The following is a 16,826-nucleotide window of genomic DNA, read 5'->3' as shown; positions in this document are numbered from 1 at the left end:
AGAGGAACTAAAAAGCCTCTTGATGAAAGTGAAAGTGGAGAATGAAAAAGTTGGCTTAAAGCTCTACATTCAGAAAACTAAGATCATGGCATCTGGTCCCATCACTTCATGGGAAATAGATGGGGAAACAGTGGAAACAGTGTCAGACTTTATTTTTGGGGGCTCCAAAATCACTGCAGATGGTGACTGCAGCCATGAAAGTAAAAGATGCTTACTCCTTGGAAGGAAAGTTATGACCAACCTAGATAGCATATTCAAAAGCAGAGACATTACTTTGCCAACAAAGGTTCGTCTAGTCAAGGCTATGGTTTTTCCTGTGGTCATGTATGGATGTGAGAGTTGGACTGTGAAGAAGGCTGAGCGCCGAAGAATTGATGCTTTTGAACTGTGTTATTGGAGAAGACTCTTAAGAGTCCCTTGGACTGCAAGGAGATCCAACCAGTCCATTCTGAAGGAGATCAGCCCTGGGATTTCTTTGGAAGGAATGATGCTAAAGTTGAAACTCCAGTACTTTGGCCACCTCATGCGAAGAGTAGACTCACTGGAAAAGACTCTGATGCTGGGAGGGATTGGGGGCAGGAGGAGAAGGGGACAACAGAGGATGAGATGGCTGGATGGCATCACTGACTCGATGGATGTGAGTTTAAGTGAACTCCGGGAGTTGGTGATGGACAGGGAGGCCTGGCGTGCTGCAATTCATGGGGTCGCAAAGAGTCGGACATGACTGAGTGACTGAACTGAACTGAACTGAACTGAAAAGCCTAAGTTTCCTTCTCCAGGGGATCTTCCCAACCCAGGGATCAGACTCATGTCTCCTGCATTGGCAGGCAGATTCTTTACCACTGAGCCACCAGGGAAGCCCCCATCTGCACAGTAGGGATAATTAAAGCCATTCTGTATGGGCTGTCGGGCAGCCTATAGAGATCTGTGTGTCACACCTGGAACGCCGTGGGCACTTAATAAACAGCATTGTTCATTCATCCTTTGTTCTCTAGCCACAACAGATTACTCAGGGTTATCCAGGCACACCTTGGACTCTCACTCCTCCTGGTTCTCCTGCTGCCTCCAGGCTGGGAATGCCCTGCCTCCCATTCTCCACCCATCAGGACTCTGCTCATCCCTCAACATCCAGTTCAAATGCTATCTCCTTTATGAAACCTTCCCCATTGTCCTCGGGCCTCAACACCCCAATAGTCTGCCTGATTTACAAAGGGTTTTGTTCTGCCTAGAGCCTGGTGTTCACATAACTGATTCACCAACTTCTCCATGAAAAGACAAGGTCTTGTTCATCTCTTTGTATCTCCCATCCCACTCCCCACACCTTAAGCATTAGTATTTAATGATGCCTCTTAAATTAGCTTTAGTGGTTTGATTCAAATAAGACCAGCTCAGAGGGAGGGATAAATTAGAACTTTGGGATTAACAGATACACATTACTATACAGAAAACAGATGAACAAGGTCCTCCTGTATAACATGCTGCTGCTGCTAAGTCACTTCAGTCGTGTCCGACTCTGTGCGACCCCATAGACGGCAGCCCACCAAGCTCCCCCGTCCCTGGGATTCTCCAGGCAAGAACACTGGAGTGGGTTGCCATTTCCTTCTCCAATGCATGAAAGTGCAAAGTGAAAGTGAAGTCGCTCAATCGTGTCAGACTCTTTGTGACCCCATGGACTGCAGCCTACCAGTCTCCTCCGCCCATGGGATTTTCCAGGCAAGAGTACTGGAGTGGGGTGCCATTGCCTTCTCCGCCTGTATAAAATAGGGAACTATATTCAGTACCTTATAATAACCTACAGTGGAAAAGAATCTGAAAAAGAATATATGTAAATATATATATGTATATATCTATATGACTGAATCACTTTGCTGTATACCTGAAACATTGTAAATCAACTATACTTGTATTAAGAAAAGAAAAAAATTAAAGAAGTAAAAAACTGAAAACAAAAACAAAATATACCAGCTCATTATTCTTTAAATCAATGTATGAATTTATAGAGCTAAAAGTCATCCAAGATCCCTCCACCTAAGAAAAAAAAGATAAGTTAATAAATTAACACCCTTCATCACATTTCTCTACATTTATATTTGGACAGAGTGTGGAGGATGGAAGAATACATGAAAGAATAATTGATAGGATTGCTTAATAAAATACTTATTTTCAACTTTTTAGATTTAATTTTAATTCTACATGAAAGTAAAACAGAAAAAAAGATGAAATTTTAACAAATGTTTCTACATCAAAATAGATATTATTTCCTTAAAAATCCCTCCAAGTTTAATAGAAAAACATTAATTGACTTAAAATGTTGTATTAATTTCGGGTATATAACAAAGTGATTCAGTTATACATGTACATATAGTCATTCTATTTTAGACTCTTTTCTCCAATAAAATAAAAAAAAATTTTTTAATAATGGGTTAAAAAAATTAATTGAAAGGTTGGAGCCATGACACTAATACCCTCCAAAGACAGTGCAAGAGAGGGAAGGTTAGCACTTAACGTCCTTCACCCTCTCCCCCAGCTCTCCATTTCCATTACATTCTTTCTTTTTACTTCCTCCCACTTCCTTCCTTATCCTTACAGCCCATCCTTGCCAAGGTTTTCTCTATTTGAGTGGATGAGGGGCTCACCAAATGGCCTTTCACCACTTCTTACAAAGGGTGCTTTTAACTAATCATTTTCATCATAAGCAGGTTTTCCCAAGAAGGGCTCATATTCCCTGAGTCCTTGCACACAGGAGATAATGCCTACCTGTCTTATCCTTCAGGAGTGATTTGACGGTATAAGTCTTCAGTTTTATGACCTTTCCCTCAGAACTCTGTAAATATTTCCTTTCCATGTTCTCAAGTTTTCCTTCTGCTGCAAATCAAGTCTGAGACTAACATGACTTCTTCCCTGAGGCAGAGATGAATTGCTCCCAATATCCATTTTCCTCATCCCACTTTGGGTAATAAAAGGCCTTCCCCCAAATCTGAGTTTGCAGAGGGTACACGGCCACCCAGATGGAGATGTTTTCCCGGGCTCCTTTGCAGCCAGGCATGTCCACGTGACTATGTTTTGGTCAATGCAGCATGAAAAGTGAGCTGTGACTCCAGATAGTCCAATTACCCTTCTGAGAGATCATCTTTTTACAAACTTTAGATCTCTGAATTTCTCTGATTTGTTTCTCTTTTCTAAGCACATACTGTGGTTTTCCTAACCCTTCCCTCTCTGTTAGTAATTTAGTTTTCAGTGGATTCTACTTTGCTCCTTTATTAACCTTCCCTCTAATGATGTTGTTTGTAGCATCAATTTTTTCCTTAGCTCTGTAATTGTGCTTTTTTATTTCATTCTGTAGTTTCATCATCTTGTCTTTGAACTCTCAATTGATTAGTTTTCAATAAACTTTATTTTAAATGAATAACTGCCTTTTCAGCCCAAGAGCCAACTCCAACCCAGAAATTGTCTTGGTGGATGGGAGGAATAATCCATTTATCACTGAGTAAGACAGAATAATATTACTCACACACCATATCTTCCACCTTCCTGATCCTACCCATCCTCAAGGGACAGCTCAAAGCCCATCTGCTCCAGACTTTTCCAGCCCACACAGATTGCTCCCTCTCCAGACCCAGAGGGCTTCTCTGAATTAAAGGTAATACCTGGGCTACTTAATGAACTTGGACCTTTTGAGAAAAGGGATAAAGCTTCTCCTTCTCTCTTGTAACACCTGGTTGGGCAAATAGAGATTTTCTTTGAAGATTTCTGGGCTACTGATTCTCTGAATGAAAGGGAAGACAAAATTATAACCAAGACTCAGAAGAGGCCTCAACATCAGATTCACTAGTCCCCACTTAATTACAAGTTGGGAACGTCATGAGGCACGTGGAGGAAGAGGATTCACCAAGGGTGTGACCTTTGAAAGCTTAACAGAGAGGAAATAAGCACCTTAGTTTTCGAGGCAGATCTTCTCAGCCTGCCTGTGCAGGCAATGCTATGAGGGCCGAGCAGGCCTTCATTCAAGTTCAAGCACTTCAACTCACTCACTTCTGACTTTGAAGAAGTCACCAAATCTCCTTCAGCCTTTGTTTTCTCATCTATTAAGTAGAGATGATAATAGTATATGTCACAATAAGGAAGTTATGAAAATTATGTTTGATAATGGGTGTGAAGGTTCAAGCTTCATCTACCCGCACTTCCTGCCTCAGAGGTTCCCTTGTGGGAACATCAACCTACTAGCGGCTCCCCCACACCCAGCAACAAACCATCCTTCACCCCACACCTTTGCTCCTGCACTCCCTTTTCTTCTTCAAATGCTCTTTTCCCAGAGGCTCAGAGCTACTCCCCTCTACAGTCCGGCATTGGTAAGTCACAGGTCCTCCAGAAAGCTTTCCCAAACTCACTATACCATTTTCCCAACCTCTATAAGATATACCCATTTGAATGCAGAGTTCCAGAGAACAGCAAGGAGAGATAAGAAAGGCTTCCTCAGTGATCAGTGCAAAGAAACAGAGGAAAACAATATAATGGGAAAGACTAGAGATCTCTTCAAGAAAATTAGAGATACCAAGGGAACATTTCATGCAAAGATGGGCTCAATAAAGGACAGAAATGGTATGGACCTAACAGAAACAGAAGATATTAAAAAGAGGTGGCAAGAATACACAGAAGAACTGTACAAAAAAGATCTTCACAACCCAGATAATCACAATGCTGTGATCACTCACCTAGAGCCAGACATCCTGAAATGTGAAGTCAAGTGGGCCTTAGGAAGCATCACTACAAACAAAGCTAGTGGAGGTGATGCTCCACTAGCATCACCAACTCAACTCCAGTTGAGCTATTTCAAATCCTAAAAGATGATGCTGTAAAAGTGCTGCATTCAATATGCCAGAAAATTTGGAAAACTCAGCAGTGGCCAAAGGACTGAAAAAGGTCAGTTTTCATTCCAGTCCCAAAGAAAGGCAATGCCAAAGAATGCTCAAACTACCACACAATTGCCCTCATCTCACATGCTAGTAAAGTAATGCTCAAAATTCTCCAAGCCAGGCTTCAACAATACATGAACCATGAACTTCCAGATGTTCAAGCTGGTTTTAGAAAAGGCAGAGGAACCAGAGACCAAATTGCCAACATCCACTGGATCATGGAAAAAGCAAGAGAGTTCCAGAAAAACATCTATTTCTGCTTTATTGACTATACCAAAGCCTTTGACTGTGTGGATCACAATAAACTGTGGAAAATTCTGAAAGAGATGGGAATACCAGACCACCTGACCTGCCTCTTGAGAAATCTGTATGCAGGTCAGGAACCAACAGTTAAAACTGGACACGGAACAACAGACTGGTTCCAAATCAGGAAAGGAATACGTCAAGGCTGTATATTGTCACCCTGCTTATTTAACTTATATCCAGAGTACATTATGAGAAATGGTGGGCTGGATGAAGCACAAGCTGGAATCAAGATTGCCAGGAGAAATATCAATAACCTCAGCTATGCAGACGACACCACCGTTATGGTAGAAAGCAAAGAAGAACTAAAAAGCCTCTTGAGGAAAGTGAAAGAGGAGAGTGAAAAAGTTGGCTTAAAGTTCAACATTCAGAAAACCAAGATCATGGCATCCGGTCCCATCACTTCATGGCAAATAGATGGGGAAACAGTGGCTGACTTTATTTTGGGGGGCTCCAAAATCACCTCAGATGGTGACTGCAGCCATGAAATTAAAAGACGCTTACTCCTTGGAAGGAAAGTTATGGCCAACCTAGACAGCATATTAAAAAGCAGAGACATTACTTTGCCAACAAAGGTCTGTCTAGTTAAAGCTATGGTTTTTCCAGTAGTCATGTATGGATGTGAGAGTTGGACCATAAAGAAAGCTGAGAACTGAAGAATTGATGCTTTTGAACTGTGGTGTTGGAGAAGACTCTTGAGAGTGCCTTGGATTGCAAGGAGATCTAACCAGTCCATCCTAAAGGAAATCAGTCCTGAGTATTCATTGGAAGGACTGATGTTGAAGCTGAAACTCCAATACTTCGGCCACCTGATGCGAAGAACTGACTCACTGGAAAAGACCCTGATGCTGTAAAAGATTGAGGGCAGGGGGAGAAGGGGACACAGGATGAGATGATTGGATGGCATCACCGACTCAATGGACATAAGTTTGGGTAAACTCCAGGAGTTGATGATGGACAGGGAGGCCTGGCATGCTGCAGTTCATGGGGTTACAAAGAGTCAGACACGACTGAGTGACTGAACTGAACTGAACTGAACTGATATACTTGAAAATCATAATATTTATCACATGACATGTGCCCAGTCACTTCAGTCATGTCTGATTCTTTTGCAACCCTATGGACTGTAGCCTGCAGGCTTCTCTGTCCATGGAATTCTCCAGGCAAGAATATTGGAATGGGTTGCTGTGCTCTCCTCCAGGGGATCTTCTCAACCCAAAGATCTTCCCAACCCATCTGTTCCATTGCCTGCAATGCAGGCAGCTTTTTTACCACTGAGCCACCAGGGAAGCCATATATCACATTATATTGTTATTAATATCTGCATGTTCACCTCCAACTAAGCTTTTAAAGGAAGAGAACTATGGGACCATTTGGGTCTCTGTTCTCAAAATGAGCATTGTGCATGGGCTACAGCAGGCACCTAATGAATGAATGGACAAAGCAAAGACTCTGAGAAAAGAGGAAGAGGGTGATACAGAAAGTTTGTCTGCCACCAACTTCTAAGGCCCCACTGCTGCTGCTGCTGCTGCTAAGTCGCTTCAGTTGTGTCTGACTCTCTGCGACCCCGTAGATGGCAGCCCACCAGGCTCCCCAGTCCCTGGGATTCTCCAGGCAAGAACACTGGATTGGGTTGCCATTTCCTTCCTCAGTGCATGAAAGTGAAAAGTGAAAGTGAAGTCGCTCAGTCGTGTTTGACTCTTAGTGACCCCATGGACTGCAGCCCACCAGGCTCCTCTGTCCATGGGATTTTCCAGGCAAGAGTACTGGAGTGGGGTGCCATTGCCTTCTCTGCTAAGGCCCCACTAGTTATACCAAATTTATGTGTGCCTATCTACAATGCATGTTCTTTAGGTAGAAACTCCCAATGCCTCCCACAATGGCTACCACACAATAGGCACTCAAATATTTGGTGAACAAAAATAATATTGAATGAACTTTACAAGAGAAGAAATTATTCAAGAGCCTACAAGCACAGCTGCAAAACCAGCCCTTAACAATGCCAATAATGAGTTCTTTTTACCACCTAAAGATATCAAAGTTGCCCAAGTAATAGTACCCATTAATCTATAGCCATGCTCCACCGTAAGTGTGTTTATTCCAGTTATAACCAGAAAATGAGGACAGGTACTTTAAAAGGCAGGCAAGAAGCAGGGGAAGGCAAACCAGGCTTGATGAAAACAACTCTTACCAAAAAGGAGAAAAAGCAAACATATGTTGAGTCCAAATGTCAAGCTATTCGCACATAACTGTCCCGTGAGTTCTTTCATTCATCTGTTCTTAGGGGAAAGGCAGAAAGCTTTCAATAGCCCCATAGGGATAAACTCAGCCAGGCTCCCAGTGAAACACAAGGACGAAGCACTTCTCAGCCCCAAAGGACTGGGAGTGATTAGCAGTGGAAAAACCTGTAACGTGATGTAGGGAAACAACTACAACCAACGCCAGCATCGCTACTTAATAGCAGTGAATCTTGGGGTGGTTCTCTAGCCCTCTCTGAGGTCAGCTTTCTCCCCTGCAAAATGGAGCTTGTGACACCAAGACACCAAGGCTATGGGGACTAGATAAGGGAATAAATAGTGCCGCATCAAGGTCAGGAGCAGAGCAAGAGCCCAGATGATGGTAAACTTGCCATGTTTCCCTCACTAAGAACTCGGCTAAGACTTAAGTTCAAGAGGTTCTTCCTCAACTGCAGGAAAGGAACAAGCATGAAACCTGGAGGGTGCTGTTAACTCCAGCTCAGAGGACCTTTGAGAGGTTGCCAAGGGTAGAATGTTCTAAAATTAAAGCTGAATGGTGTTTCAGTCCTGTGCTAGGGAAACCAGGAGATGGATGCAAGTTTAGAAAGACTGTAATAAAAAAAAAAAAAATTACAATCATCCTCCTGGGACATGTAGTTCTTTTCTGGTTGCCAGATTTCCTGGTCATCTAAAGTGTATGTGATATATTTATTCCTGTGGAAATAATTTATGAATATAAAGTCAAGCAGAGCTGGAGCCAAGGACAGAACAGGAGGAGGGTTGCCAAGATCCAGGGGGAAACAACCGTCTAAGTCACATCTTGAAGGCTTCCATTTTACTCCATCTTTTGAGAGCAGGTGAAAACAGCTCCAGGCATGTTGTCTGTAACTTGCCCCATCCTCTGAGTCCTACTTTGCATCTTTCTGCTTCTTGCCCCACAATCACAGACTTTTAGAGTTGGAAAGGGCCTTACCAGGCACTTAAATCAACCTCTCTGGCAAGCAGAAATCCTTTGATGGCAAGCACGTTCACTTGGGTCTTTTGCTTAGAGACTCCCATGGCAGGCAGTTCTTTACCATGTGACCCAGCAGCCTCTCTCGTGGTTGGGAAGATCTGCTAAGTAAGTTCTTCCTTATCTCCCATTATGCAACTCTGTATTGGTTTGCCTCTCCCCAGCATCCACACAGTATAATTCTAATCATTCTTCCACATGAAGAAAGTGCTTTTTACTTTAGCTTCTGCAGGTTAGAACACCTCAGTTTCCACATTTATTCTCCCTCCAAGACAGCGTCCTAAACCTCCATCTTCCAAGTAAGTGCAACTCTGGGCTTGCTTCATTTTATCCTGATTTGTACAGAACCCAGGGGAACACAGCATTCCGATGGGTCTGAACAACAAGGAAGAGTAGACAGAACTGGCACGTTCCCTCCTCCAGAGACTGATATCAATTCCTCCTCTTCTTCACTTCTTTCTCCTCCCTCCCATCACTCAAGTTGCAGTCCTCCCATCAGATGCCACTGACCCTGAAAACAGAAGTAAATTTGGAAGAGCCAGTGATGGTGGAATGAGGAAGAGAAGATGATGACGCAGCTCAGTTTCTTGCACTTGCAGCCTAGAGCACCCAACCAGGCAGGCCATCTCCCAAAATAACCTTCCCTCCAAACAGTCAGCTCCTTGTAACTTCCAGGGAGCCCTTCATTCCAGCTTTCTAAGGCGTGGTTCTCAGTGTCCCTGTGCCCATTCTCTAGCCACCCTTTCCAGAGCTCGATAGACTGACCTCATTTAACCAAGACATTTACAACCAACATTCCATATTTTGTTGTGTTGTTATTGACCCCAAGAATTGTAAAGCCTGCAAGGCTCCTCTGTCCATTGGATTTCCCAGGCAAAGATACTGGAGTGGGTTGCCATTTCCTCCTCAAGGGGATCATCCCCGACATTGAACCCGAAACTCTTGCACTGGCAGGTGGATTCTCTATCACTGTGACACTGGGGATTCTCCAAATACACTTAGAAATATATTTTAATGGAAATAAATATCCATCAACAGAAGACTGGTTAAATAAACACATCCATAATATAGGATGTGATGCAGCCATGAAAAAATAATCTGTATATGCTGATACGGAAAGACCGCCAAAAGGGCAAGTCTGTAAAGTTGTAGTTATAATGTAATCTATTTACAGAGCTTTTAAAATATATCTGCATATACCCATAAATACATACATATATAGATCCAAAGGGAGCTGAAGGACCCAAAACAAACTGCAAACAGTAGTCACTTTGCAGAAAAGTGGAATTGGGGTAAGTGAGCAAAGGTAAGGGGGTTAATTGCTTACCCCATTTGAAAAGAAAACAGATTACATTTATTATTTGTGTGAAGAAGCCCCTAACTCTATGTGTAGTTTCCCCATTTTTATACCTGTTCCCCAATTGATGATCTCAGAGCTGGAAGGGGCCTAGAGACCTGGGAGTTGAATCCCGTGGTGGCATGCCAAAGGTGGCATTTATCTCACCCAAGGCCACACAGCAAGCTCGAGACAGCCAGAGACTACAAGTCACAGGGCAGGCCCGAACATAATGGGAGTCCCAGTGGATTAAAGACAGGACTTGAATGATGACATCAAATCAATTTTCTCCTTTTAGCTGAGTCAAAAATTCCTACTTGGGAGCAACAGTGACTTAGGAGAGACCAAGACTCTCAACAAAATTGGAGGGAATAGGGGAGCCGAGTGTCTTCCCATGGAGAAAAGGAGGCATCAGAGAAGACCTGTTTCTCAGGCACAGTGGCAGGGCCCTACCTCCCCTAGGCTTGCTGACCTCATTCACAAATCAGAGGGAAGGGGTTGAGTGCTAGACAGGAGATTCACAAGCATAGTGTGCCACGTGCTCATCTGAGTGACAACCATATCTTCAGAATTAGACAGGAAGCAACTCTACTTGAAGAAACCCCAGTACTCTCAGGCCATCAGGCTCTGACCTTCATTCCATATGAAAACTCTGCCTCTCGGGAACTGTAAGGCTGGGTTCAGGTGTGATGCAGAGTCAACTAATATTGAGTTGCTAGAGCTGTACGTGGATTACCTCATTTGCTACTCATCAAATTTTTAGAAATATATTCAAAGAAACTCAGAAGTCACTTGACAAAATATACAACTGGTAAATGTTGGTGCCCTATTGCAAATCAGGTCTCCTGACTAAATTCAGCGTTCCTTTTACCCTGTGTCTTTGTTCCCCTGGAGAAGAGAAAGCCTGCCCACTCCAGTATTCTGATCTGGGGAATTCCACGGACTGTATAGTCCATGGGGTCACAAAGAGTCAGACACTGAGCGGCTGAGCGACTTTCACTTTGAGACAGACACAGGTCATGGCAGGAAAATTCACTTGAGCACTAAAACTTTCTCTCTCTCTCTTTGTCACTCTCTCTCTCACACACACACACACACAGGGTTCCATCTGTAACACTGACAGCAGACACAGGCTCCAAGAGCCTCAAATATGGCATTTCACCCAATGCCTCAAATATGCTTCATGCAACTAACTCAGTGAAATATTTATGGCTGAGCTGAAAAAAATGTCTGGGACTTATTTCAAAGTCATGTAGGGTCAAATGTGAGGTTGAAGACCCTATGAGTTTTGATAATTATTGAAGATAAGTGATTATAAATGGGGAAAGGGGGGTAATTACACCATTCTTTCTACGTTTGTGTGTTTGAAACTTTCCGTAAGAAGACTTGTAATGCATCACACCAGTGATCATTTCTCTCAATTTGTCACCTGGTAGGAGACGCCACCTTAATTAATTTCCTACCTGCTATCATGGTAAGAAAAAATATTAGGACCACAGTCTCTGCAGCTTGTGAAAATTTCAATTATAACAACAATAGACATCACTTATGGAGTGCTTCCTGTAAACCTGGCACTATACTGGACCCTTTATCTAGGATTTATAATGGAGGCTTCCATAGTGGCTCAGAGGTAAAGAATCCACCTGCCAATGCAAGGGACATAGGTTTGATCCCTGATCTAGGAAGAGCCCACATGCTTTGGGATAACTAAGGCTGTGAACCTCAACTACTGTGCCCTCGAGCCTGGAAGCCACAACTACTGCAACCCACACACCTAAGCCCACTCAGCAAGAGGGAGCCACTGCAGTGAGAAGCCTAAGCCTGCTCAGCAAGAGGAAGCCACCGCAGTGAAAAGCCCGAGCGCTGCAACTAGAGAGCAGCCCACACCCGCCGCAACTGGAAAAAAGTCCACGCAGCAACAAAGACTCAGCACGGCCACAAATAAATAAATAAACATTTAAAAAATAAGCGAAGAAAAATTAAAATATTTTTTAAAAATAAAATTCTTTCTAAAAATCCTTACAATGATCCAGTGAGGTGAGGCAGTTATGTCCATTTTACAGAGAAGGAAATTGAAGCTTCATGAGCTTAAGTAGCTTGTAGACATCTATATTGGTAATAACTGGTACACAAGTAATTCAAATCCTGAATTACTTGCTCTCAATTTCTACCTTTTCCACAATACAAAATACTTAGGTACTTTAAAACTTCATAGGCAACCGGGACTGAATCTACAAACTTTTTAAAAATGATGATAGTCTTTGAAGTATGACCCAGTAATTCCAAGTTTAGGATTGTATCCTATGGGAATTATCTGGAATGTGGAAAGAGATTTATCACAAACATGCTAATCTCAGGGGTAATTCAATAAAGTATCTGAAGAAGTTGAACAAGCCCATGACAGCCCTTATCCAGGAAGCCTTCCCCACTGTCCCAGTCTGGGGTGGCTGCCCCTCCTCTGCATTCCCAGGGCACCTTGCACTGGTCTCTTGCTACTCCAAGTCCTCTGCTGGATCATGAGCTCTTCTTATACAGCTTTGGTTTAGAATGGGCACTGGAAGATGCAAGGAATGAGCTAACAAATGACCCTGGGGTTGCTTATTTTAATACATACAGAAACAGAAAACCAAGCTGTTAAAGTAAGTTGTCACAAGGGCAGGACTAGAACTCAAGGCCATACCAGGGTCCTTCTCTCTCCACTAGACTTTAGCTGTCTTCTTACATGAAATATATATATATATATATTTTAAACGGCTGGTATCTGGATGCTTGAGGCACAGCTAGGAAAAGGAGAAGAAGCTGGAGACTCTTTCCTCTGCAGGCCTTCACTGAAATGATCACTGGAGTGATTGGATCCCATGGGACCATGTGACCTTGGAGATGCTGATATGTTGATGAATGAAAAGGTACAGGTTTAATGTGAATATAAACTGTGACATGGGTACATGAAAAGACTAAGCAAAAAAGCCAAGAGTAACTGCACAAGCAGTAAGTTCTCTACCATTTAGAGAAAACAAATCCACACACAAAAAAAAAAAAACAGACAAGAAGGAAAGTTGCAAACATTAACCGTGGTTGCCTTTGAATAATAGAATTTTTTTTCTATTTCTCTATCCTTATTTGTACTTTCCAAATTGTCCTCAATGGGCATGCTGTATTTTTATAATCAGAATGATAAACAAAATTTAATCACTAAACTGATTCTAAAGGCTAACCTGATTCTTCTAGTCATGACTCAGAAAATCACCCCAGTATTTCAATGCGCTGACACTTTGTTGCTTACTATGTTACTGTTTCATGCACAACTATAGAAAGCACATCTATTCAAGTCAGTATACAATGCAGACAAGCAAGAAAAATATATGTTTTTCCCCAGTTTGGTTCTTACTGAGTAAGTCACTGACACCAAATCTAAGCAAATTCTCAAGAGTCTACGTTCCAGAAGATTACTGCAAATTTCACTAACGAATTATTTCCGACACTCTGTAATGCAACCACGTCCCCATACTTGTGGAGATCCACCTTCTCTTGGAAGCCTTCCCTTTTCCACTCTCTCATTTACCACCTGCTCTTGGTTTGACTTGACGAAGAGACAATCCTACTCCTGCAGAGGTCAATTTTGAGATAAATTAGATCTATTTTCTGTGGGTTCCTGAGGGCAGTTTTCCAAATGCATTCCAAGCAAGGATGGTGGGGGGCCAACAAGTGGATCTGGTTCTTTGTAACTCCAGGCCCAGCATAGGAACCACCCCTGCCCCCACCTGCGTGCTTGTCAGTAAGTATGGAGTAAATGGATGGAAAGACTAGATTGCACTCACCTGGGCATGAAATTTCTGGATTTTTTTTTTTCAAACTAGGTTTATTTACCTTAAAGTCACACACACTGCACAACCACCCAAAGGCCCTTTTAACAGTCTGGCAGACATTCTGCCTTGTTTGTGACCAGGCTGGGCCTCTTCCTTTGAGCACAGGGCTCACCCAATGGGGTTATCTTCCCATCATCATTCTCTCCCACTAAAAAGCTGATGAGCACTCAACCCTGCTGGGAGGTCTGAATAAGCATGCATCACATGATTTACTACCCACCACACCCCTGGGAGATGCATACATGTTCTTCCCTTGACACTGTGTGGATGCAGTCCACAAGGAACACAGGAGAGGAGGGTTGACCCAACCGGACTCTCTACCTCTAAAGGCTGAGCAACTTCCACTCCATCCAAACAGCCTGTGCAGAGACTGGGCAGGAAGGACTCTCACTGCACAAGCAACACTGGAACCCAAGAAGTTAAATAGCATGAAGAGCTAAGGAGGGTCTCTCTTCTGACTTCCCGCTGCCTTTCATTCTGTGATCATACTTTAAAGCACTTCCCTACTGGAGGAGCAGGAGGCAGAGGAATGTGGGGAAACCCAGGGCAAGAGTAAAGAGAACCACTTAGTAAACACTAAAGAAAACCAATCCCCAATGAAAACTATTAATATAATACTCCTCACTGAATCTACCACTGGGATCCATGGTTTTGTTTAATAACCAAAACCTGTGTAAGTCCTTAAGGAATTCACTCTCTGACTTAAAAATGTGTTGTTGTAACAACCATCATAACTTTGACTGTACACTGGGGTACCAACAAAAAACTCATTTGACATAAGTTTCGCTAAAGCGCAAAAAGGGCACTAACAGCAGACACCTTGTTGTGTGTCCCTGGGCAAGTGATTTCTCACTGAGCTTCAGTTTTTTCATTTAGAAAAACAGGCCAGCTGATTTCTAAGTTCCTTACAGGGTGAGCCCTCTGATGAGAACCATATTCAAGTGTTAAGTGGAATTACCACAAAAATGAAACACCCTAGAAACCTTAAGAGAAACCAGTGTAGTTAGGAGGTAAGAGGAACAGGGTGAAACAGCACTTTGGGGAAACCCAGACTCAAAGTGATGTCTTTGGTTTTCCAATGTTTCCCCTGACAAATACAAAATTAAAAAGCTACTTCCGTGAGACTCTCATTTCTAAAAACTTAATTAAATAAAATCAGTGAAAACAATGCTTTGTTCTCCCACAAGTGACTCAGGAGTACTGCCCTAGGAGACACTTTCTACCCTGTGTGCTTATGCCCAAACAAAGGCCTCCTGGCACAAGGATGAGAGGCAAAACATCTAAGTCTCCACAGCTGGCTGGACTCCAGCTTGAGGAGAAGGGGCAGCCAGAAGAGAAAACTAACTAGGCTTATGAAAGGCTAGAAGGAGAGTGAGGAATTACTAAATCTATCTTCTCTCAAATGGATAGAACTCTTGAAAGGCATAATGGAAGGGTGCAGCTTTCAATCTGAATTACATTATTTGTTTAACTGTTCTGCCTAAGGCCACTGCCTTTCCAGCCAACCACAGATTCCGGGTTCTGTCTTCAGTCGCTGCTCGGCAATGCGCCATGGGGGAGTCGGAGACTCAGGCTCTTGTCCTCTCTAGGTGGCCAACTTCACATGGGTTGAAACTTGGTACAAGGAACTGAACTCTCCCGGCCTCCGTTTCCCCTCCTGTAAAATAGGAGGGTTCGCTGGATGCTCTCTAGACTCCCCGAGACCGTGGCGCAGGGCTGGAGGCCCGACGGTCCCCGAGGGACAGGTTAATCTCCAGCGCTGCTGGCCCAGGTGAAGCCGCTGCCCGACCCCTCAGCAAGCACAAGGCTGGCGCACACCCCACCCACTCCACAACCTGTCTGGCTGCCTTCTGCACCCACACCATTACCTAAGGGGCCAGGGCATCCCCTAAACCATCCCCCTGCTGCCAGAACAGGACTATTGAACTAAAATCTTCAAAGCTTAGCTGAGCATTCGTAGGCAAAGAAAAAGCAAAACAAGAGGCCTCTCCTTCCGGACCTCGGCATTTCTCGCAAATAAACTCGACAGAACTGAAAATAAGGGCGTCCCCCCCTAAGACAAGAGACCTCGGCTAGCCTTCCTTATAAAGAGACACGACAAGCCAAAAGGGGCCAATGACAATGGGGCTGGCTAGACGCAAGGACCTACACGGCAAAGCGCAAGCGAAAGCCAAGACAGTGCTGGGCGTAGTTTAAACCGGACTGAGGAGGCGCTCGCCGTCCCCTACAGGGACAGTGCAAGGACGATGGTGCGCTAGGCACAGTCTTTTCTGGGGGATGGGGGACTCGCAGACCCTTAATTCAACCCCTGTCTCTAAGAAACCACCGTGAGGTGACAGTGAGGGGTGGCCCGGGTCATCTCAAGTCTGCACCACCGCCGGGAACAGACTCTCGGCCTGGAGTAATCTTTTTTTTGCTACTTTCTCCCTTCGTGTTTCCGAATATTTTTGAATTTGGTGGTTTGGTCTGATACCCAAGCGGTACCTTTTAAATGTGTCAGTCTTTCTCCTCCAGCAAGTGGCGCCCCCAGCGCCGTTCCCTCCCGATAGCTGAGACAAAGGCCGGGTTCCGCAGGGCGGCTCCGGAGGACTGGCGGTGCACCCCGCACCCTGGGCAGGACGCACGTGCGTTTGTTATGGTACCTGCGCCCCCACCCCTGCAGAGAGCCCGGGTTTCTCCTCCTGTACATCCGGCAGGCGAGATCCAAAGGAACCTGGACTTTACGTCTCCCTTCCATGTTGCCCGTGCAGTGGAGAAAGCGGGGCTCCTTGGGGCCGCGTGCACGTGGGTTTGTTGTGGGTCCGCAGTCTCGCGGAGCCGGCGGGAAGCCAGGGATGCCCCCTCGGCCCTGATTAATCCACAGACACCCCAGCAAAAGGCGGCGGGTCCGCGCAGTGAAGAGTGCTGAGGAGTGCTGAACATCGATTCCCTGCGCCCTCGGCTCGCCACGGGCCCCGCCGCTCCGCTGCCCTCCCGCGCCCCTTCGCTCCACTCCTCCCTGGGGGCTTGGGTCCCGCCACCGCCCCGCAGCAGTCTTACTCACTCGCTGCGCTCTCAGCCGCGGAAGCTGCGGTTGCTCCGCCCGCTCTGCGCCCCAGCCGGTAGGCTGCCGGTTCCCTTTGTTAGCACCGGGTAGTGCCCCAGGCGTCTTCCCCAGCC

At 44.6% G+C, this 16,826-nt stretch overlaps 1 protein-coding gene across 2 annotated transcripts in view; it reads right to left on the bottom strand.

Moving 5' to 3' along the window:
- ST6GAL1 (ST6 beta-galactosamide alpha-2,6-sialyltranferase 1) overlaps window positions 1–16,820 on the bottom strand; it is a 153,026-nt gene extending 136,206 nt beyond the window's left edge. The window contains exon 1 of one of the 2 annotated variants that reach the window (XM_010853906.1): window positions 16,711–16,820. The gene's annotated coding sequence lies outside the window, so the exon portion shown is untranslated. The remainder of the gene's footprint in view (window positions 1–16,710) is intronic. The other variant, XM_010853907.1, reaches the window with a different exon arrangement.
- Window positions 16,821–16,826: the final 6 nt, after the last annotated feature.

This window comes from Bison bison, unplaced genomic scaffold (assembly GCF_000754665.1).
Source record: "Bison bison bison isolate TAMUID 2011002044 unplaced genomic scaffold, Bison_UMD1.0 scf7180017864333, whole genome shotgun sequence".
In the NCBI taxonomy this organism is placed as follows: Eukaryota; Metazoa; Chordata; class Mammalia; order Artiodactyla; family Bovidae; genus Bison; species Bison bison.
Note: the sequence above shows the minus strand (reverse complement) of the source record. Positions and strands in the feature narration are given on the sequence as shown.